The 24,285-nt window shown below is 39.1% G+C and overlaps 2 long non-coding RNA genes across 2 annotated transcripts; both read right to left on the bottom strand.

Moving 5' to 3' along the window:
• Positions 1–2,484: 2,484 nt before the first annotated feature.
• On the bottom strand, positions 2,485–3,424 carry LOC132097998 (uncharacterized). The gene is made up of 4 exons (XR_009422813.1): positions 3,344–3,424; positions 2,995–3,242; positions 2,673–2,844; positions 2,485–2,595 (listed from the first exon to the last, which is right to left on the bottom strand). It is a non-coding gene; the product is annotated as an uncharacterized LOC132097998 (long non-coding RNA).
• A 10-nt stretch (positions 3,425–3,434) lies between these two features.
• Positions 3,435–4,918, bottom strand: LOC132098003 (uncharacterized). The gene is made up of 3 exons (XR_009422814.1): positions 4,418–4,918; positions 3,643–3,814; positions 3,435–3,526 (listed from the first exon to the last, which is right to left on the bottom strand). It is a non-coding gene; the product is annotated as an uncharacterized LOC132098003 (long non-coding RNA).
• Between the last annotated feature and the right edge of the window lie 19,367 nt (positions 4,919–24,285).

A 24,285-nucleotide genomic window follows, 5' to 3' on the forward strand; every position in this document is an offset into this window, starting at 1 on the left:
GTGATAAAAGTTCATTATTTTCCATAATGTAATGATAAAAATTAAACTTTCATATATTTTAGATTCATTGCACACCAACTGAAATATTTCAGGTCTTTTATTGTTTTAATACTGATGATTTTGGCATACAGCTCATGAAAACCCAAAATTCCTATCTCAAAAACTTGCATATTTCATCCGACCAATAAAAGAAAAGTGTTTTTAATACAAAAAAAGTCAACCTTCAAATAATTATGTTCAGTTATGCACTCAATACTTGGTCGGGAATCCTTTTGAAGAAATGACTGCTTCAATGAGGCGTGGCATAGAGGCAATCAGCCTGTGGCACTGCTGAGGTGTTATGGAGGCCCAGGATGCTTCGATAGCGGCCTTAAGCTCATCCAGAGTGTTGGGTCTTGCGTCTCTCAACTTTCTCTTCACAATATCCCACAGATTCTCTATGGGGTTCAGGTCAGGAGAGTTGGCAGGCCAATTGAGCACAGTAATACCATGGTCAGTAAACCATTTACCAGTGGTTTTGGCACTGTGAGCAGGTGCCAGGTCGTGCTGAAAAACGAAATCTTCATCTCCATAAAGCTTTTCAGCAAATGGAAGCATGAAGTGCTGCAAAATCTCCTGATAGCTAGCTGCATTGACCCTGCCCTTGATAAAACACTGTGGACCAACACCAGCAGCTGACATGGCACCCCAGACCATCACTGACTGTGGGTACTTAACACTGGACTTAAGGCATTTAGGCATTTCCTTCTCCCCAGTCTTCCTCCAGACTCTGGCACCTTGATTTCCGAATGACATGCAAAATTTGCTTTCATCCGAAAAAAGTACTTTGGACCACTGAGCAACAGACCAGTGCTGCTTCTCTGTAGACCAGGTCAGGCGCTTCTGCCGCTGTTTCTGGTTCAAAAGTGGCTTGACCTGGGGAATGCGGCACCTGTAGCCCATTTCCTGCACACGCCTGTGCACGGTGGCTCTGGATGTTTCTACTCCAGACTCAGTCCACTGCTTCCGCAGGTCCCCACAAGGTCTGGAATCGGTCCTTCTCCACAATCTTCCTCAGGGTCCGGTCACCTCTTCTCGTTGTGCAGCGTTTTTTGCCACACTTTTTCCTTCCCACAGACTTCCCACTGAGGTGCCTTGATACAGCACTCTGGGAACAGCCTATTCGTTCAGAAATTTCTTTCTGTGTCTTACCCTCTCGCTTGAGGGTGTCAATAATGGCCTTCTGGACAGCAGTCAGGTCGGCAGTCTTACCCATGATTGCGGTTTTGAGTAATGAACCAGGCTGGGAGTTTTTAAAAGCCTCAGGAATCTTTAGCAGGTGTTTAGAGTTAATTAGTTGATTCAGATGATTAGGTTAATAGCTCGTTTAGAGAACCATTTCATGATATGCTAATTTTTTGAGATAGGAATTTTGGGTTTTCATGAGCTGTATGCCAAAATCATCGGAATTAAAACAATAAAAGTCCTGAAATATTTCAGTTGGTGTGCAATGAATCTAAAATATATGAAAGTTTAATTTTTATCATTACATTATGGAAAATAATGAACTTTTATCACAATATGCAAATTTTCTGAGAAGGACCTGTACTTGTTCTTTGATGATAAACCTTTTTTCAATATGGGTTGTAAAAAAAATGAACGAAGTTCCAGTCAAACCAACATGCATGCTGCATCATCCAGGCTTTGATCCGAATTGTCTGAATATGCATGTACTGCAGAACATCTATAACATATACAGATGTGACTATGGCCGTCTAAGGCGAAGAACCACAGAGGAGTAAGTATAGTTTGATATTACTACAAATAATCAAATCTATATAATAACATTCTTATATTTTTATTTTATAAGTTGAACACGTAAATGACTAAATTGAAATAATGTTTTTATTTTCATTAATCTTTATTTACAAAATGTAATCATCTTATTTGGTCACATAGAAAAAAATTTGTCTTTTATTTTTAGAAAGTTCCGCCATGTTCCGCCAAGTTCCGCCATGTTGTTAGCTGGTGCTGGGGCTACTTTGGTCGGAGTGTCCTTCCGAGCTGTGTTGTGAACCGGATACGCCAGCAGTTTCCAGATCCGACTGGAGAGTACACCGGTTTTCGACCTCCGCTTGACTGAATCTTGAAACATGGCTGGCAATTGCTTCCACCTTTGATGGTCTTACAAACTCTGCACAAAGTGGCTTTGGAATGGGGATTGATTTCAGTTCTTCCACAAATGTAGAGGGGTCCATGACCACTTCTTCAAATACGAGCTTCAGTAGCTCATCAACATAAGCTGTAATAAAAACATTACATTTTTTATTACTTATTTCATATTTAAAATATCTTTATTTTTTTAGTTGGTGTTTGTAATTTAAATGTTACATTACTTATTACACATTTATAATATATTTCACAAATTTTTTCAGTTTTTTTTTTTATAAAATGTTTTGTTACTTATTATATGTTGACTCTTTTTTTAATGGCCGTGCTACGCATTGCCCTTTTTTTTATTTCGGCAACACCAATCGGTACACCGCCTGTCCTGCCTTGGTTGTGGCTTGTTCTCTGTTGGCATTTTCATTATGATGAAGCACAGCAAGATACAGTCTGTAATAACAGAATAGACAGTAAAGGCCAGCTTCTCTACAATACGTTTCAAATTTTTTTGTTAATAGTCATATTACCTGCACAACATTCCGATGAAAGGGTACACTACATTTTTCGGTGCAAAACGTAGAATTAAGCTGTGGAAAGCCTCCAGGGAAGATGTCTGGAAACTGTGACTGAGCTTCTCCACATCTTTGAGCACCCTTTTGTTGTAAAGTATTTGTTCGACTTTGTGGACAGCCAGCGATCCTGCATTATTAGAAAAGTGTCAGTAATACCCAAATGATAGTAATACATTACCATTCCATTAATTATTTCACAGTAATAAATAATTTTTGCATATGTAACATAAAAAAAATTGTATTAATAAAATATATCATAGACAATATTAAGACTTACCTTGTTGAAACCATTTCTTTTGATTATTTGAAGATATGAGTGGATGTTCGCACTTGGGAAAGATAGGATTGTCATGTGTGTGCACATTCTGGAGGTGGTTGACCAGTGAAGTCCACTTAGCCACCTTCTCTGGTCCTGATGTCGAGGAAGTGGCACACCAGTAAACATGACTTCTGATGCTACGCAGCCACGGCCTCAGCAATTCACAGTCCTTTTTTTTGCCCGTTTATCTAATTTCTTAGACAAACCTGATATACAGAAATGAAAGAATAAGTAAAAAAAAAAATATATATAGAATTGATTACATCAAAATTAAAATAAGTATATGGTTAAAAAGTCCTACACTAACCTTTCTCAAAGTGCCACACATCATAGAACTGTGTTATGTCACGCTCCCTGAGATACTTCTGGATCTGTGGATGACGGTCAGTGACGATGTAAGACTTTACTGGTGTTGATGCAAATGGTATATCATAGGTGGTTGATGTGGTTGTTGTGCCAACAGTCACACAAGCAACTGTAGCCTGTGAACCTTAAAAATAACATACAATTACGTTACATTTTTTTATATTAAAAAAATGACATTTAAAAAGTGATATTAAAATATTTAAAAAAAATAAAGAAATAAAACATTTATGAAATGTATACCTGTACTCCGAATTTGAATGTTCTTCATTGTACTAGAGGGCAGTTGGGTTCCTACAGATTTTTTCTGAAATTCATCTGTTTGCATCATCACAGAAACAGTTTGTGGACAGTCAGTCTGACAAGCCACATCAGATTGTAAAACTCTACTTTGAATTCTCTGATATGATGTACTCTGAAAGAATAAAAGCAAATAATTTATTTGTTAACGAAATGTTGGTGCATAAAAAGTAATAAAAACACATAATTTAGGTAAAAATTACAAAAAACAACATATAAGTTTATTAAAACATTGGTGCACATATTGTATCTAATGTGTGTATATAAGTAAAATGTTAGCAGTGTTTACAGAGATAATACTTATTGTTTAACACAGAGTACAATGATGCTTTTATCAATTAAATTGTGTTATAATAATGATAATAGTCCACTGCTTTGTAGTTTCTAGTAAAAAATTAAAAATAAGATAAGGAATTTAATGGTATGTTAGCGAGTATAGCCCAGAGTTCATATTGTAAAAGCACAATCAGTCTTTGTTTGCGTTAACTCGATGCATAAACATAACGTTTTTACAAAAAAAAAATGCAGTAACGTTACATTACTACGAGGTATGACTCTATTCTTAAAGAAAACTCTGAAAACAACGACAAACAATTCACATATCTCAATACAATTTTCATTGAAGACCTAGAAGCTAAACGGTGCTTACACAACAAACCAAACAATTATTAAGCATGCTACATAAAACATAAAAGCAACAATTATTAATAACACTTACAGGTTGTGATACGGAGGAGGAAGCTAATGCAAATACACTTGGAACTGAACCTTCCTTCAATATCAGCCGGCTCGCGAATCCAAGTTTGATTGCATTTAAGTTGGTAAAGCAATCGTCTTCAAAATGGCGTGAACAAAGCACAAGGCTCGGACTATACTTCTGTGGTACAGTTGTATATATGAATTGTAGCCACTTAGTCTTCAAATGCTCATCCTTGGGCAGATGAAAAAAGTTTGCTTTTGAGTCGCACTTCAGAACACAGCGTCTCGTCGCCATGATGTTTTCTAGTTTTCACTGGCGTCTTGGAGCGCAATAAGTGGGCGTATCGTATTCAAATAACTTGACAAGTTGATGTCATCTAGTCAGAGAAAAAGCTTCGGTCTTCTAACGATTCATAAAAATGACTCAGAGTCGACTCTTACTTTTGAAAGACAATAACTTTATATACGGTGCACTTTCATATTTCAAACTTTGCAGGATGTTTTTGTTCACTTAGATCTATGTTGCACACTACATGAAAGGTAAATTTCTAAATTCCATGATGGGTGCTCTTTAAGCACTAAATTTTTTCTTACATTTTTATCAGTTATTTCTCAGCAGGAGAATGTCCAAATATATATATTTTTTTAACTGAAAGTCAGAGTTGAGCAGTAAGTTGTTACTAGTAATTTAGTTATTTTAATAATATTACTTTTGCATTAACTAGTAGTGTAACTAATTACTAATTATATTTCAGTAATAATTTTACAGGTACCATCCATAAAACAGATTTATTGCTTTACTTCTAACCCTTTAAGAGTGACCACTATTAAAGCTAGAATGTCCACTAATGTGTTTATTTACAAAAAGGCATGAGTGGTAAAAAAATAAGTTTTTCATAAAACTGAAACTTAAATTATTTCTATAGGCTATACAAAAAAAGAATAGAAAAAAAGACAAAAAAATAAGGCTGAATAAGCTGATCTATTGCATGTTAAATGGTGGTTGCCTGTCTATGAATGGTACACCCCTCTAAGCTCACAGAAGTGGTTTGACCCAAGTCCTCAGCAGCCAATGACATTGACCCGTTCAAACTGATTTTTAATGTGTACTTCACGTGTATTTAACGCGTATTTAACATGTATTTCACGTGTTAAATACGCGTTAAATACACGTTAAATACGCACTGATTTTTCACGCGTAAACAACAAGTATTTAACGTGTTAAATACGTGTTGTTTACGCGTGAAATACACGTATTTAACGTGTTGTTGACGCGTTAAAATTCACGTGTATTTGACCCTCTTGGCCTTCCATAGTTAACACGTAATTTGCGTATTAACACGTAAATTGCGTTAACACGTACCTTCATTTTTGGGACATTAGCACCTCCTACTGGTTTGGTGCTGCTCTTGCTCAAACACAGAGAACCTAAATTAAGCTTGTAAATACCAGTTTTTAAGGTGAAAATACATGTTGAACAATGACTTTTCAGAATATAGGCTATAACTGCATATAATAATTACAGCCTATTTTAAATGGGCCTATTTAGACAGTTAGACAGTTCAAGCCCTGAAAGTCATGACCATTTTCACAATCACAATAGAAGTTGTGTAAGGATAATTACACATTTCCTTAAAATAATATTTTCATGTACACTCCTTCTGTAGCATATTTCTAAAGCATCTTTTTATAATTTAACCATTATTATTTCCATTATTTGAGAGGCCCTTCTGATAACATATTATGTCTTATGAATATTATATTAATTATATTATGAATTATATTATGAATCTGAGATTCATTGTTCAGTGTTTTTCGAAGTATATATATATATATACACACACACTTTACACACACACTACACTTTACACATTATTTTACATTACTGATACTGAGATAAGATATTATATTGTTAAAATGGATATTGTTCCACAAGGAGTTGGACTGGATCAAGATAGAACAAAAACTGGCCTCACCATTTCATCCCTTTAGCATTCTTTCACAATGCTCTGGAGCTTAATGGGACTCAAATCCAATGACAATACATTAAAGACATGTTTGGAACAAAATTCATAAAGTGTGCAGGACTTCACATTATAAGCAGTCATATGCATCATTGTGGAATAACCCATATCTGTATATGTTACGTGCCTCCCTGGTCTAGCGGTCAGGGAGGCAGTAACAAGAATGTTTGTAACAGTTAGGCAACAACAGGCAACCAAGAACTCTCCTCTCCTGTCCCTGCACTCCACAGAAATCACACAGATTTTTGGAAACACTCAAAAAGTGACTTTACTTCAAAGAACAAAAAGTGGATCAAAATAGGCTTCAGGAGGGGAAAAGGCCCAAACAATAAACATAAAGTTCTGACTTTGGGGGGATACTTTATTAACCTTTCAAAGTGAGATTCAAAATGACTAACAAAGTTCTTACTTTACTCCCTGTCTAGACAAACACAGGAAAAACCTGGACATAAAGAAAAATGGCATCCGCCTCCCTACAGCTTCCCAAATTAACTAAATCAAAGTAGGTTAGGAATGGTTTAAACTCTTTTAGTTAAGTCAAAATAAGTTAAGGAATCTTAGCTCAACTGCAGTCCACGTCTGCTTAGGTTAACACAACAACAAGATACACAATCAGTGTTAGCTCGCACACACACACACTAAGACTGTGAGTCAAAAAAATAAATGTCATTTATTTATTTATTTTCAGTAATTTACCTAAATATTTAAAAATGTTTGCTGCATGATTAAAACACGCTACGCGTAGGCCTATATAAAAAGTGTTTTTAGAGAGAAAAAAAAGATTATTATTTCATTCAGAAATAGACCTAATGTAGACACGAAATGTTTACAGACATTAGGCTATAATAAACACTATAAAAATAGCTAGGCTATTTTAGTTCCCCTCACTCCACAACAAATCACGGTGGTAGGTGTGTGTGTTTGAATTTTTTTTCACGTTTGACTGACTGTATTTTATTATGAGAAACAGGCTGCATTGTTAAGTGTGTGTGCGCATGCTGCGCTGCTGCAATCACTTGATTTTTTATGACTCCTTTTAGTCATAAAGATAATCCGAATTTTAAAAGGTTTGCCTTTATTTGTGTACATGCACAATAAAAAAAATATATGTGCTTTTGTAAAATAAGCCTAAAGAAAATAAAAAGGATACCCCCTGATAGCACACGTACATCTCGGAGACGTCTATTTTACGTCTGCATTTACATCTGCAATATGTCTATAGGCGTTTCCTTTTAGATGTCAAATAGATGTCTATTAGATGTCTTTAAGATGTTTATGATTTAGAATGTATGTAAAACTGACATCTGAAAGACGTCTGTCAGACGTTTGTAGACAGATGCTTTCCAGATCAAGAGATCTTTAACTGACATTTTACAGATGTACGCATGCTGGCCGCTTTCTGCCGTCTGGGTTCATTTCGTGCAGCACAAAAATGAACCGAAACTCGGCTACTTGTTGCACAGTTTTTCTTTCATTTTCTTAATTTATAATTTATGTAAAATATATTTCTGGTGTAGGCCTATTTATTCATAATATTTACCCTTACGAAAATTAACCATGGTTTTACTACAAAAAAAACCATGGTTACTATAGTTAAACCATGGTAACCACAAATTAACCATGGTTTTGCTATATTAACCATGGTTTAACCATGGTATTTGTAGTAAATCTGTGGTTATACAAATGGTAGTCAACACGCCAAAAAACCATGGGTTACTACAGTTTTACTATAATAAAACTATGGTTATTTTTCGTAAGGGTATATAGGCCTATAGATAGCCTAGCTTTATTATGTTTCTCTGATAGTATTTTTAACACTTATCCTTTCTAATTTAATTCAATTCTATTTTAAAATAATCTTGTTGGTTAGGAGCGTCGGTTGTCGGTTAGGAAAAATTACAGAAATTAACAGTTACGTCAGTAACGTCACAGTGCAAAGTATATAGAATAATAGTAGGCTAACTGTATAATTAGTAGGCCAACGCTGTATGCGTCTGAGAGTCGGACTCCAAATTTTATTCTAAGAATTATTTTGAGGTTCATATAGCAAAGGAAAACTGTTCAGTTTCCGGAAAATTCTCGTCTGTTTTCATCTGGGCCTATTTGAGGAATGGGCCTAATGCTGCAGCATCAAGATTTGTTGTATTACAGTTTTTTTGTTTGACTGATGGTGTTTTGACTGGCTGAATGTGTAATTGCAAAGATTATTACTGAATAATGTGATGTACTTTGAAGTTTTGACTATTGAACAATAAAAAAAGTTGAATTACAAAATGACTTTTTTATTGCTTCTTTTCCCTCTACTTTTTAATTTTGATAATTATATGGCCTACCAACATAATTATTAGGTCTACAAAAAAAAGGGATTTTATATTACAAACCTCCAGTGGGAAAAATCACAGTTTAAAAAAAGGCCACCACTGAAAACCAGTTTTAAGACTGTGTTTTTAGTGCCACGATGAGAAAAAAAAAATAATATTACGAGATTAAAGTCGTAATATTTCGAGAATAAAGTTGAAATCTTTCGAGAATAAAGTCATAATACTATAGTAGAATAAACGAGAATAAAGCCAAAATATTACGAAAATAAGTTTTCACATATTTGGAATCTTGACAAAGAAAACAGTTTAATTTCGTGAATTGTTTAACATAAATACAGCAATCTGATCATTAAAGAGCTTGAAAAACACATTATTGTAAGACATATAATTTGTGTTTCGCTATAAAACTGATTTTGAAAGCTGAGACATTAAAAGTATATAACATCTCGGTTATGTATGTAACCATGGTTGACGGTTGATGGTTGACGAATGTCTGAAGCCCAATACCATCCCGCCAATCCTATTGGCCAAATAGCGCTTGGCACCACCTTACGCATGTGCACGCATCGTATACCTGGGTGCCAGGCGCTATTTTGCTCAGATTTCATGAACTGAAGAAGAAGAATGCTATCAAGGTATGGAACGGCTCATTGTGTATAATCCTGAAACGTGTCCACGGCAGGAATTAATCCAACAAGATGAACATTGGGCGAAAAAGCGGCAGCTGTATCAGCCGTCATAAACGGGTCGTCTTTGCCAGACCCTTGATCCGTCCCTCGGATTCTGAAAGCTGAATTGCGCAGAGTGTCTGAGGGAACCCTCGGCATGATAACTCGATCCAAAGAAGGAAGAAGGGGGCGAGACTTCCATGCCGCGGCCGAATTAGGCACGAGATGTTCGGCGAGAGTCTCTTTCACTGGAGGCATCGCTGCATAGCCATGGTTCGCCATGTCAGAAATGGTGGCGAAATCCGCAGCCGCAGCGTTAGTGATACGCGCCGAGTATGGCTGTATCCAGGACCTCGAAACCTCCTGGTGGAGGTCTGGGAAAAAAGGCAAGGGCCTTCGGGGCTGCACAGGTGTACGACTGGTTAAGAAACGGTCGTCCAGCTTAGATGAAGGTTGGGCCTCGGCCTTCTCAACCTCCCAATCCAGTCCCAGTTTACACACCGCGCGAGAAACCACATCCAACAGCTCGCTGTAGGAGGGGGAAACATGCTTCTCCTGTCCACTAGGAGGGAGAGAGCTAGCGTTGGCCACGAAGTCCTCAGACCCCGAGGCCGCGGTGGATAAAATGTCGTCATCGTAACGTCCACAACCGAAGGAGATAGCATCGTATGCCTCCGGTGTGGGCTGTAAATCCTCGTTAGAGAAAACGACTGGTTCGACAAAGCTCTTTTCCTGCACTAGGGTAGGGGAGAGCGAGCGATGTGGAGAAAATTCCAGCGCCGCGCTGTCCTCAAAATCCATGTCGCATGTGTCTCCCCAAACTATCGCCTCATGCGGTGCCTCGGCAGCCGCATAAGTGACATGACGGGGGTCAGACACGGGGGCCACATTAGAAAACACTTCTACCCTTGAGCGCAGTACTCTAAGCCGCAGGCCATCACAGTGCGGACAAGAAGAAAGGCCGCTAAGCGCCGCCTGTGCGTGATGTAAGCCTAAACATACTACGCACCTTTCATGGGAGTCTCCCTTCATGATGAACCTGGTACACGGTTCCTTACATTTGCGAAAATTCATCGCGTCCGCGAAGGGGAGTTAACACTGCTCGGAGAAACCGCTGAGAACGCGAGATGATTCCTAGGGCACAGATGATTCGCTTCCCTTAAGGAATGAAATCTGAGCGAAATAGCGCGCGGCACCCAGGTATGCGATGCGTGCGCATGCGTAGGGTGGTGCCAAGCGCTATTTGGCCAATAGGATTGGCGGGATGGTATTGGGCTTCAGACATTCGTCACACCGAGGGGTGTTCCCATACGGTGACGTCACCGCAGCATCGAAGTGACCTATGAAAGGGAACTTATATTCTATCAAAAGCACAAATCTTATTCCAGCTATTGGCTGGCTGACGCACTCTGGCGTGGACTAATGCACACAGGGGCGCCCCCAAGGGGTGGCCAGGGGTGGCCACGGCCACCCCTGTATAAACTCTGGCCACCCCTGCGGCCACCCCTAGGATTATTTACAGTGGGTCCTATTAATTTAAATGCAAAATGTAAATTCACAATAGTTTAAGAAGTGAAAAAAAAAGTGCAGCACCTGCTGCAGCCACAGTTTTGCGTCTCTGAGCACAGGGCCGGCCCGCGGCATAGGCGGTATAGGCAAATGCTAAGGGCGCCACTCATCCATAGGGGCGCCAGAATGAGTGAACCAGTGAATTTTTATTTTTTTATTTTTTTTTACATATATATATTTTTTTATAATAGGCTACTATTTAAAAACCATTAATTCGAAATACTACCAAATAAAGCAAAAAAAAAAAGTCCGGCTATTCAATCTTCCCCTATCCATCGAGTACTTGAAGTGCGTCAGAAACAGAGCGCGCGCGATCAGTTGTTGGTAATTTGTTGTGTAGCGTGCCCGACGCCGCATCCACTGTAGACAGCACTGCTTTTGTTAACACACAGCTCGTAGAAACGGGCCTGGCAGCTCGCGCCAGTTCTAGACACGGTGAAAGTTTCCTGATTGTGACGGAAGGCCGAATTTACATGACACATTATAAATGAGCATAGTCTGCGATAGATACAGTGCCAAAAAGAAGAGAAGAGGATAAAGACAGAGGTAAAGAGATGTAGTGAAAGAACAATTTATTGCATAGGAGTAAGATACTATAATTTCATGGCAGTTATTTTTACCTTAAACTTAATGTTAGCAGTTGTTCTGAGTTCTGAGTCCCCAGACTGTGATTTTGTACAATCATGTCAGTTTTAAGACGCATTTTTTATTATCACTTTTTTATTAATGTTTTACTCTACAGTTGTGCAGGGGATATAGTACAAGCCAAAAGTTTGGAAACATTACTATTTTTAATGTTTTTGAAAGAAGTTTCTTCTGCTCATCAAGCCTGCATTTATTTGATCAAAAATACAGAAAAAAATGTAATATTGTGATATATTATTACAATTTTAAATAATTAGTTTTAAAGTATCATTTATTTCTGTGATGCAAAGCTGAATTTTCAGCATCTTACTCCATTCTTCAGTGTCACATGTGACATCCGGTCTATCACATGATCCTTTAGAAATCATTCTAATATGATGATTTATTATGAGTGTTGGAAACAGTTCTGCTGTAATGTGTGTGTGTGTGTGTGTGTGTGTGTATATATATATATATATATATATATATATATATATATATATAAAAAATGAACCTTTTCATTTTTTAAATAATTTCAAACATCAGTTTTCAATGTTTTATCTTTAAAATATCAAAACATTATTTGTTCATTTGTAACTGCAGGTTAAAGTATTCCATGTTCCACGGAGCTGCATTAAACAGTGTGTAAAAACATCTAAATGGCACTTCAGATGCAGCTTCTGTTTTATCTACATTGCAAAGATCAATTTTGTTGATACTGATTGCATTTGCTTGGTAACAGCCCAAATGCAAGTATTTGACCTAAAATATGGTGCACACTTTTAGAAACAATGGTGTAAAGGTAAAAAAAAAAAAAACTCGGGTGTCTGCACAATTAAAAATAAGATATCAGCACAATAACACTCAGCAAAATAGTGTAATTATCGTTATCGATAAAATCCTAGAACTCACAGAGATATAACTTTTTGTCTATATTGCAAACCCTTATTTTTTTTTCTTTATTTTAATGTGCCACCCCCAAAATTTACTGTGGCCTCATTTGGCCACCCCTGTTAACATTTTCTGGGGGGCGCCACTGAATGCACAGGCTTGCATAGGCTGCAGCCTGGGGCACCACATGTGCAGGGGGCCTCGGATTGGCCAGACATTTTTTTTTTTACTTAAGGGCGAACCAGGCACGGCACAGCGCATCATTCCAGTTTCCAGTTTGGATGGGCCAGACAAATTGTGAAATTGTGCGTTTCCCGATAACACTGTCTCTTAGCGCACTACGAAGACTCTTAAGGATTAAGTTAACTAAAGCTATACTACCACTATAGGTATACCATTGCTAGGCGACTTCTGGGCTATCATCCATTCGCGAGGCAGAGGCGCTGGCGCCCTTCTAGCAACGGCACTGGTTGCAGAGAACAGCAAGTAACGAGAGAGAGAGACAACAGCAAGTGATGAGAGAGAGAGACAACAGCAAGTGATGAGAGTTGAAATGTGAAGGTATTTTGTTTCTTTGATGTTTATAGTTACATTTGTTTTTGGGGGCTGTGGTGGCAGATAATAATTTCTGTTATTCTTTCCACTTACACCTCTGTTTATGTTTTGGTTGTGCTGCCAGTGTTTCTTGATCATAATTAAATGGTTGATTCTAAGCACTGGGCCTTGTTTGTATTTGTGGTTTGTTTGTAATGTTCAATTTTTCTTTTTGCCTACGTGGTGTGGTGGTAATTGTCTTACTGGTGTGGTCCCCCACTTGAAGGAATGTAAAGAAAACACTGTAGTGTTGGCTGTCTCAATGTGTGTGTATGCCAGTTCACCAGAGTTGCATATGGACATGTATGGCACTAACTTTTTGGGGGGGGGGGGGGGGGGGGGGGGGGGGGGGTGTTCCTCACACAAAGAGCATCCTAGGGGCCCCTGACCACCTTAATCCGCCCCTGGGCACACTACAAATATCGAATGCAATGGAAAATATTAAATATTATTGCCAAGCATACTGTCCCCGCGAGTATGACACATGGTTTGATTTCTGCTATTAATCCCACATATATTTATAGTGTATTAAAAAAAGCGTTAAATGCTCTCAATCCGTGACATTTACTGTACATGCGCAATAAAGACCTACTCTCAAAATAATATAACTTTATTCTATTTAAATTCTCGACTTTATTCTCGTAATATTTCGACTTTTTTTCTCGAAACATTTCGACTTTATTCTCGTAATATTTCGACTTTATTCTCGAAATATGACGACTTTAATCTCGTAATCTTAGATTTATTTTTCAACGTGGCACTAAAACGCCGTCTTACAATTTTGACCCAGGAAAAGACCTGTATTATTATTATTATTATTAACAATAAGTATTAATATTAATAATAATAATAGTGTAGCCCCGGTGGGAAAAATTATGGGTAGAATTTGAATTAAATTTAAATTAAAGAAACGCGGGCGACGTCTATTGGTTAGGAATCTTCCCGCGCATTATTCAAAATGCATTTTTTTAGCACATTTTGTGATTAGAGGTGTTCGTTATCGAAAACCAAGACGTTGAGGGCTGATGGAGCGACACAGAAGGCTGAATTCTCTGGCAGATAGGTTCAGTTCTTTGATTCAAAACAGACTTGCAGAAGACGGAGAACATTCTGCAGGTCTAGGACTAATCAACAGGTATGCCTATCGTAATGCTTATGCTTAACTTGTAGGTTCACATGGTAGAACGGGTTCTTCTTATTATTATTATAGGCCTACGTTGAAAAAGCCTATAAGTAGCGCAGTTGATCAGAATGGCCTATGGATGAACAATAATTTAAATAGACTATTAAATAGGCCTAGTTTATATTGTCATTGCTATTTTAGTTGCTTGGTTTATTTATTGGTGGTTTTCGGTCTGATGGAGAAGGCAGCTCTCTGGTTCAAAACGGTATTAGATATGAGGCTGACTCCAGCTCCCTTTTAACCCGCTCCTTATTCGCCGAAATATCCAAGATAAAAACCCAAACTTGTTCTGCCTAAAATAATGTGAAATAACCTTAACCTTTTCAGTGGTGAGTTTAAAATATCCCCAGAGTATGTACATAACTGAAAACAAAAACTAAGAAGAAACATAATTATTTAAATTAAATAACATTAAATGTGAAGTGTCACGCAGAGAATTCTGGGAATGTCAATTTAGAGAAACAACGAACAAGAAAGAAGAGAGAAGCGAGCAGTTCAGACACAGCCTTGATGAAATCAAATGAACATAAAAAACATCAAATCCCTCACGATCTCAGCAAAGGAGGATTAAACAACTCCACAAACAGCATTAACAGCTTCACTTATTACTAACCAGACTGACTTAACTTCTGCTCTGCAACAGTTCTGTTTGAGAATTAACGGAGGTTTAGAAGTTTTTGATTTATTGTTTTATTTAAAGTTACAATGATGGTAATTAGTGACTGCTTTAGTTGGGCTCTTGATAAGGTATACCTGTTAATTTTTTAAGTAATTGTGTTCTGTATTTTGTGTTGAATAAGACTGAGGATGTTCCAAAGGGGACAGGGAACACCTGCGAGACAACGACCACCGAGAGTGCGCCTGGCAAGAATAAGAATGGGTTTGATTCACAATGGGAATGACACAATATATATACCAAGGCGTAAGTGCATATTTTATGCTAAACTATGTAACATAACTATTAAATTAAGTAAAATTTCACATAACTTGTACATCACAAGATTATTTTAAAAGTCCCATATTGTCAAAACTGTAATCTCCTGGCTTTCTTTGTGATAACAGAGGTCTAGGGTCTGTGAAACTATCATATAAGTTTCAAAACAGTCGATCCACAGACAAATGCACACAGCCTGTTTCACCCGTAAATGTGATGTCAGAGCTACTCAGTCACCACCTTCAGTCTCCACCCCCACCAATGGTGGGTCAATTAGAGAACAACAGGCCAATCAGAAGAGAGTCTCATGAATATTAAGTAGACAGAGCAGAATCGAGCAATTTCTACATAGTGTGCCTTTAAGGAGATCAAAACCTAAAATAAAACTTTAGAGAGGTGTACAATATGGTGCCTTTAAAGGTGTAGTAAGCTATTTCTGAAAAAAGCTGTTAAAGTGGATCTTGTAACCAATCAAATTGTTCTTTCTCATTTTCTGCCTAAACCCTTTTTTTACCCATCTTTACAGCTGGAACAACACAAAAACTACTGATTGTCCCACATTCCATGTCTGAGAGGGAATTTGTGGAAAGAATAAGGGGGGAATTTCCAGAAGTGCAGCAGTGTGAATTCAAGAACTCAGGAACTCACGTTCTGCTGTGTACATTAGACCAAGGGTATGATTCTATGCAAATGTTTTTTTCAGCTCCTTTTATGATGTGCATTTTGCACAAGTGTCAATGTGATGTGTCATTTTGAGAATTTCCATTCTGATCTGAGAAATGCTCAAAAGCAACGTAGAAAAACTGTAGTAGATCATTAATATGTGATTAAATGACAATTCTTCAGCAAGTAATTTGTTTTGATAGAATATATTTTTGTTATTTTTTCAGGTTCTGGAGCCAGCTGGAGATGAAAATGTAGTGCAAATGGACAATGTAGTTCTTTACTTCCACTTCCCATTAGGCTCATTTCCCTCCACCTGTTTCTCATCCTGTCTCATTATCTTGGCTACTTCTATTCTCTCTTTTTCCTGTCTCATTGTCAGATTGTTTGATGTCACTGATGTGTATCTACTATTGGCGTCTTCACGTTAGTTTAGTCCTGACCTGTCCTGTCTTGTCGAAACGGGGTTTGGGTAGTAGTTTATCTACCACTGCTGGAGTTACACTGTGCTTACCATTTGAACCCACAGAACCTTACCTGCTGAAAGCTGCTTCGGCTTCCCCGCTCTGCGAGCACCGACCGCCGGCTCCTTCGTGAGTCTCGTAAACCTCCGCCTCACCAGTCTGCTGGTCACCCCTGCCACAGAGGTCTTCTCAGTTCATTTGTGCTACCCAGTCTACGGGTCATCTTCTGTTAGTCTATTTCTCCCTTGCTTTTGTTGGAATACCTGTGGCCAGACTTTGTTTCATTAAAAGACATTTATCATTGCACTCGCATTTGAGTCCTCTCTCTCAATCCATTATCATCACATTGTTGAAGAAAATTGTTTCAATTACTGATCATTTATTTTGCTTCTGACAGGACCTGGTTGCATTTGCTGGTGTTGATGACATGGCAAGTGAAGTGTTCTCAGTTCTCACCAACTCCGTTATATAGCAATCAAGTAGGTACTAGAGGTCTTCACGGGTCCAAAAATTCATGCCCGAACCCGAAAGAGACCCGTAATGTACTACACCGAACCGACCCGGACCCGTCTAATATTTCAAAAGCTGGACCCGGACCCGTGTAGATCCGAGAAATGCCTACCCGGACCCGACCTGGACCCATCTATTATTTGAAAGCTGGACCCGAACCCGCCGGGAAGACACAGACCCGACTTGACCCGACTGTCACATATTCCACCATAAATTGCTATTACAAGTCAATAAACCTGTTGCGAAAAATACTGCTTTTTGTCTTACCTAATTTAAGGAGCCGTAGTCTCTCTACCTGACTGCCTGTGATGCATTACAATCCTCCGACAAGAAAGTTATTCATGTTATTCCTCTCGTTATTCCAAGTCCAAGCTGAATCCACTCATTATTTCAGCTTCAAAAGTCCACTTGATGTCACGGTGACGGATGACAAATGCTACTGTGCACATGTACATTCTGACTCGAGTTAATTCGCATAATAACTTCGACTGTTTGCCCTTTTGAACTATAATAACGATCGCTCGTGCAATGCCATGGCGGCTGACATTATTTATTTGCTATCATCTGATCTTTGTGCTCTCTGCTCTGCATCGAGTCTGAATCTGACCACTAAAACTTTAAGATTAAACTGTTCATTTATAATATTATAAAAATGGGAGAAAATGTAAAACGCTGTTTGGCGGTCGAAGTGTCCCTCACTGGTTGCCATAGAAACATGAAATGCGCTCGAGACTGCACATGCGTGCTAGCTGTATCAACCTAAAATGCTTTAACGCAATTTGAGCGTCATAAAAAACATTCATGTGACAGTTCACCTCAGATTGTGTTGCTGATTTGAAATATATTAAATATGAGTGTGTCTGCAAGCATTAATACCGTGCGTGCACTTGTATAAACTCTGAGTCTACGCGCTCTGCTTCTAAAAGCAGAGAGAGAGAGAGAGTGAGATCACTTTTTTTGGCTCACTCTTTTCTTTTACTAATTTTACGAGTTGCAAGTTACAAAAAACACAAGCAGTCTTTGATCACGGCCGGGTGTTCTCCGAGTCCGATGACTCCGATCGCACGGGTATTACACACAATGTTAAACAGACCCGGGACCCGAGGTAATAGATTCGGACCCGACCCGGACCCGGCTGATCATTTAAAATATAGACCCGAACCCGTACGGGTCCCGGGTCGGGTCCTGGGTCGATGGGTCTCGGGTGCACTGTGAAGACCACTAGTAGGTACCCTAGAAGATCTTGGCATAGATGTGCCTTCCACTCTTTATGTGTTGTGGTTATCTTCGCCCACCATTTCACCCCCACGCCCTGTCATTTCACCTCCATGCCCCTCCATTTCTCCCCCATTATACGTCATTTCACCTCCACAGCCCGCCATTTCACCCCCACGCCCCGTCATTTCACCGCCACGGCCCGCCATTTCACCGTCACGGACCTCCATTTGTCCCCCACCATACACCATTTCACCCCCACGGCCCATCATTTCACCTCCACGCCCCTCCATTTCTCCCCCATTATACGTCATTTCACCTCCACGGCCCGGCATTTCATCCCCACTATACACCATTTCACCCCCACAGCCCATCCTTTCTCCCCCAAGCGCCACCATGTCTCTCTCGTCACCTGGCATACCTGAAGAGTGTGTAGTGAATGCTTGCTTCATAGACAATACTGCTCTTAAGCAATTAAAAACACAACATGCTTGCATTTGTAGGTCAATATTTATTCTGCTAAGTAACTTGTAAGAAAAGTAAAAAACAATGAGAAGAAATTCTCTTGTTTTGTAGATGCACCAGTCTTTATTCTGGTGAAAAGTAGCATCCAAATGTTATACAACATGTTTAAGTTTGGGTATCAGAATATAAGCATAAGAAAAGATATGTAATTTAATTCCTTCTTTATGTCAATGTTTTTTTTGTCTACAATACAGACATTTGGACATTAGTCACATGATGCGTTGCCTGCAGTCGAGGGTGGGCAGAGGGCTATCACTGCCAATCAAGTTAATGTCCTCCGTGGGGAGGAATTTGATTGTGCGGTGAGAGCTTTCAGTCGGTCCACGTTTGATCCTCAGTCCAGGCTGGATGTGGTGTTTGTGGATGAGAGTGGAGTGGGTGAAGGGGCTGTTGATGAAGGTGGGCCAACAAGGGAGTTCTGTCGTCTCCTCATGGGCCGGCTCCAGGAGCAGCATATTTTTGAAGGGCCTTCCGAATCACGAGCTCTTGCTCTAGACAGTGTTGGTATGTTTGCTTTCCACAAAATTGCGCAAGGCAAGTTTGTATATTACTTTATACTGTAATATCATTTAAATGTTAGAACAGTTAGTCAAGCGGCAATGTACTGGTTTGTAGATATGTGACTCTTTTTATGAACTGGACCTATAACTCTCACATGTAAAGAGGTTAAAGTGTTTATGTGCATTTATTTTAATAGTAGTAATTAGTTAAATATGTAGTTTTATTAAATATATATCAATTGTCTATAAAGGACAAGTGGCTTTGAGAGTTTGTTATAACTTCAGAAATTTACTGTAAGTGAAGCATCAAATTCTCCTCTATTGTTAACATGTTAATAACACCTTAAGAAGTCTATAAAGACTCCATAATAACCATCTGTGACAACTACAAACTGTCTAGCACCCCCCAGCAACTGTTTAGAGCCTCCTATTTTCAGCCACATATTTCAGCCCCACAATATCGTCAAGGCATGGTTAGTGGCTTGTATGCAATCATGGAAAGCACCCTAGCAAACGATTGCCGAGTTTTGCCATAGCAAGCACAAATCACATTTTCTTCAGAAAATGTAGATATCTGCCTTTCAGTTGTGCTTTACATTCCTTTCCTTCCTTCCTTCTCATAGTAGATAGCAAGTGCTGGTACATTAGAGGAGGCCAGAGAGGCAATCACTGGAGCCACGGATGAGCTGTCTGTTATGGGAGCTTTATGCTACCTAAACTCCATGGCCCAGAGAGACGAACTGATGACAGCCATCCTGGAGTTTTACACAGAGGGCTGCATTCATGCCGCACTCCAGCAGTAAGTTATGATTTTAGGAATGAAGAAAAATTATGATGAAAGCTTGCTTTGCATTCAAGAAAGCATTCAGATTCAGGGTGTGGAGCTTGTTTTTACCATGATAAGATTTCCTAATTTCTTACAGCAGTAGTGTTGTGCTTGTGATGGACTAACTGTTTTTATAGTGCATGCAAAGTTGAAAATATCTTCAATTGTGTTAATAGTTATTTTCATAGAAGGCCAACAGGAAGTAGGTTTTCTCTACTTCCTGTTGGCCTTCTGTAGCAAATTGTTGCTCCGTGTAGCTGTTTTTATTTTATTTTTTCTCTAGAATCTTTATCTTACTATCACTCTCTGTTTTTTAAAGTGGTAAAATATAACTTAATTAACACCATATTTCTGATATTATCGATCAATCTTATCAGATTAACTTTGATCGTTCACTTTTATTTTATATCCGTGAGTGCAGTACACCTGCAAAGCGTTAGCACTCGTTAGCTTGTCATTAGCGTTTTCATTCGAACCTATCGCTGTTTTATTTTCTCCTCTCCCTCGCTCCAGTTTTTCACAAGTTTATCAAACAACCGCAGTAAGAATATTTCATCAAGCACGGTGAGTAATGGCTTCTCCCGTCATTGTTACTTGCACCTCTTGCCACATGTACAGTTTATCTATCTCTGTCGCTGATGAGGGATTCACATGTGATAAATGCAGGGAAATAGTTAGGCTGACAGAGAAGATTTCAGAATTAGAGACACGCATCCAAACTTTAATTGAGGACAGTAAGAATGTTAGGGCTCTAGATACGGCTTTGGATGCGTCTAGCATCCAAAGCAGATTCGCGACCTGGAGGTGAGGCAGGCCCAGCTGAGAGAGCGGAGAACCGCGCTGGAATCATCCCGGGCTGACGCTCACAAGTCCGGGGTAAGTATACAGCGATCTGTTAACAGTCCCACCACGTCTACTCCGTGTGTTTCTCTGCACAGGCCCGGTGCACCCAGGACGCGATCTTCCCAGATGTCCTTCACTGCGACGCCGGGACACCACGGACCCTGGGTGCATCCACAGCGGAGGACGCGAGCCGGGTCCCGGGACGACGACTTCTCCCCCTCCTGCCTTCGACATCTCCATCCGGAACCGCTTCGCTCCCCTCCGCGAGACAGGACGCGACGCTGTGATCATCGGAGACTCCATCGTCCGACACGTAAGTGCTACGTTAGCCGAAGTTAAAGTGCACACTCATTGTTTGCCTGGTGCTCGTGTTCTCGATGTTTCTGCGCAGATACCCGCGATCCTGAAGGTCGACGAGAGCCCCAGAGCGGTCGTGCTTCACGCCGGGGTTAACGACACCACAATGCGGCAGACGGAGACGCTGAAGAGGGACTTCAGCAGCCTGATCGAGACGGTTCGCAGCACGACGCCCGCGGCGACGATCGTCGTGTCAGGACCACTGCCCACTGCCCACGTACAATTCTCTAATAACTATTATGATGAGTTTTGTTCCACCCGCTTAAATGATAAAAGTACTTGTGCTGTAAAAACTATTAAGACTGTGTCTGTTCCCCTAATAGTGAGGTCAAAATATAATGTAGGATCTAGAAAAAATCTTATCGTAATTAAACCAGAAAAATGTAAAGTAAATGAACAAAAACAATTTTTAAAGTTTGGGCTCATAAATATTAGATCACTCACACCCAAAGCAGTTATTGTAAATGAAATGATCACAGAAAATAGTTTTGATGTACTCTGCTTGACTGAAACCTGGCTAAAACCAAATGATTATTTTGGTCTAAATGAGTCTACTCCACCAAACTACTGTTATAAGCATGAGCCCCGTCAGACTGGTCGTGGCGGAGGTGTTGCAACAATATATAGTGATATTCTCAATGTTACCCAGAAAACAGGATACAGGTTTAACTCTTTTGAAATACTTCTGCTAAATGTTACACTGTCAGACATGCAAAAGAAATCTAATGTATCTCTTGCTCTGGCTACTGTGTATAGACCACCAGGGCCGTATACAGAATTCCTAAAAGAATTTGCAGATTTCCTCTCAGACCTTCTAGTTACAGTTGATAAGGCACTAATCATGGGAGATTTTAATATTCACGTTGATAATGCAAATGATACATTAGGACTTGCGTTTACTGACCTAATAAACTCCTTTGGAGTCAAGCAAAATGTCACCGGGCCCACTCATCGTTTTAATCATACACTAGATCTAATTATATCGCATGGAATCGATCTTACTGCTATAGATATTGTACCCCAATGTGATGATATTACAGACCATTTCCTTGTATCGTGCATGCTGCGTATAACTGATATTAACTATATGTCTCAGCGTTACCGTCTGGGCAGAACTATTGTTCCAGCCACCAAAGACAGATTCGCAAATAACCTGCCTGATCTATCTCAACTGCTATTTGTACCCAAAAATACACATGAATTAGACGAAATTACTGACAACATGGGCACTATTTTCTCTAATACATTAGAAGCTGTTGCCCCCATCAAATTGAAAAAGGTTAGAGAAAAACGTACTGTGCCATGGTATAACAGTAATACTCACTCTCTCAAGAAAGTAACTCGTAGTCTTGAACGCAAATGGAGAAAAACTAACTTGGAAGTTTTTAAAATTGCATGGAAAAACAGTATGTCCAGCTATAGACAGGCTCTAAAAACTGCTAGGGCAGAGCATATCCACAAAGTCATTGAAAATAACCAAAACAATCCAAGGTTTTTATTTAGCACAGTGGCTAAATTAACAAATTACCAGACGCCACCTGATTCAAATATTCCACCAACGTTAAATAGTAATGACTTTATGAATTTCTTCACTGATAAAATAGATAACATTAGAAATACAATAGCGAATGTAGATTCTACAGCGTCTAACACTTCAGTTTCATCCATCGCACCCAAAAATAAACTGCAGTGCTTTACAAATATAGGACAGGAAGAGCTAAATAAACTTATCACTGTATCTAAACCAACAACATGTTTATTAGATCCTGTACCCACTAAATTACTAAAAGAGCTGTTACCTGTAGCCGAAGAACCGCTTCTCAATATCATTAACTCGTCGTTATCTTTAGGTCACGTCCCAAAACCATTCAAGCTGGCGGTTATCAAGCCTCTTATTAAGAAACCAAAACTAGATCCTAGTGTACTGGCAAATTATAGGCCTATTTCAAATCTTCCATTTATGTCTAAAATTTTAGAAAAAGTTGTGTCTGCTCAATTGAGCACCTTCCTGCATAAAAATGATCTGTATGAAGAATTTCAGTCAGGTTTTAGGCCCCACCATAGCACAGAAACTGCACTTGTTAAAATTACAAATGACCTGCTTCTTGCGTCAGATCAAGGCTGCATCTCATTTCTAGTCTTACTTGATCTTAGTGCTGCGTTCGACACCATAGATCATGACATACTCATAGATCGATTACAAAACTATACAGGTATTCAAGGGCAGGCTCTAAGATGGTTTAAATCCTACCTGTCCGATCGCTATCATTTTGTTTACTTAAATGGGGTGTCATCTCATTTATCATCAGTAAAATATGGAGTGCCACAAGGATCCGTCCTAGGTCCCCTTCTATTTTCAATATACATGTTGCCCCTTGGTAATATTATTAGAAAATACGGAATTAGCTTCCACTGTTATGCTGATGATACTCAGCTATATATTTCAACGAGACCAGATGAAACTTCCCAATTATCTAAGCTAACAGAGTGTGTTAAAAATGTAAAAGATTGGATGACAAATAATTTTCTCCAATTAAATTCGGATAAGACAGAGATATTAATTATTGGACCAAAAAACACCACACAGAATCTTGTAGATTACAATCTGCAACTAGACGGATGTACTGTTACTTCCTCTACAGTCAGAAATCTGGGTGTTATATTAGACAGCAATTTGTCTTTTGAAAATCATATTTCCAATGTTACAAAAACCGCATTCTTCCATCTTAGAAACATTGCCAAGCTACGAAACATGTTATCTGTTTCTGATGCAGAAAAGCTAGTTCATGCTTTCATGACCTCTAGACTGGACTATTGTAATGGACTTCTAGGTGGTTGTCCTGCTTCGTCAATAAACAAGCTACAGGTAGTCCAAAATGCAGCAGCTAGAGTCCTTACCAGGTCAAGAAAATATGATCGTATTACCCCAATTTTACAGTCTCTGCACTGACTACCTATTAAGTTCCGTATCTGTTACAAATTATCATTACTTACCTATAAGGCCCTAAATGGTTTAGCTCCTGCGTACCTAACTAGCCTTCTACCACGCTACAACCCATCACGCACCCTAAGGTCACAAAACGCTGGACTTTTGGTAGTTCCTAGGATAGCAAAGTCCACTAAAGGAGGTAGAGCTTTTTCACATTTGGCTCCCAAACTCTGGAATAGCCTTCCTG

Source organism: Carassius carassius, chromosome 2 (assembly GCF_963082965.1).
Source record: "Carassius carassius chromosome 2, fCarCar2.1, whole genome shotgun sequence".
Lineage (NCBI taxonomy): Eukaryota > Metazoa > Chordata > Actinopteri > Cypriniformes > Cyprinidae > Carassius > Carassius carassius.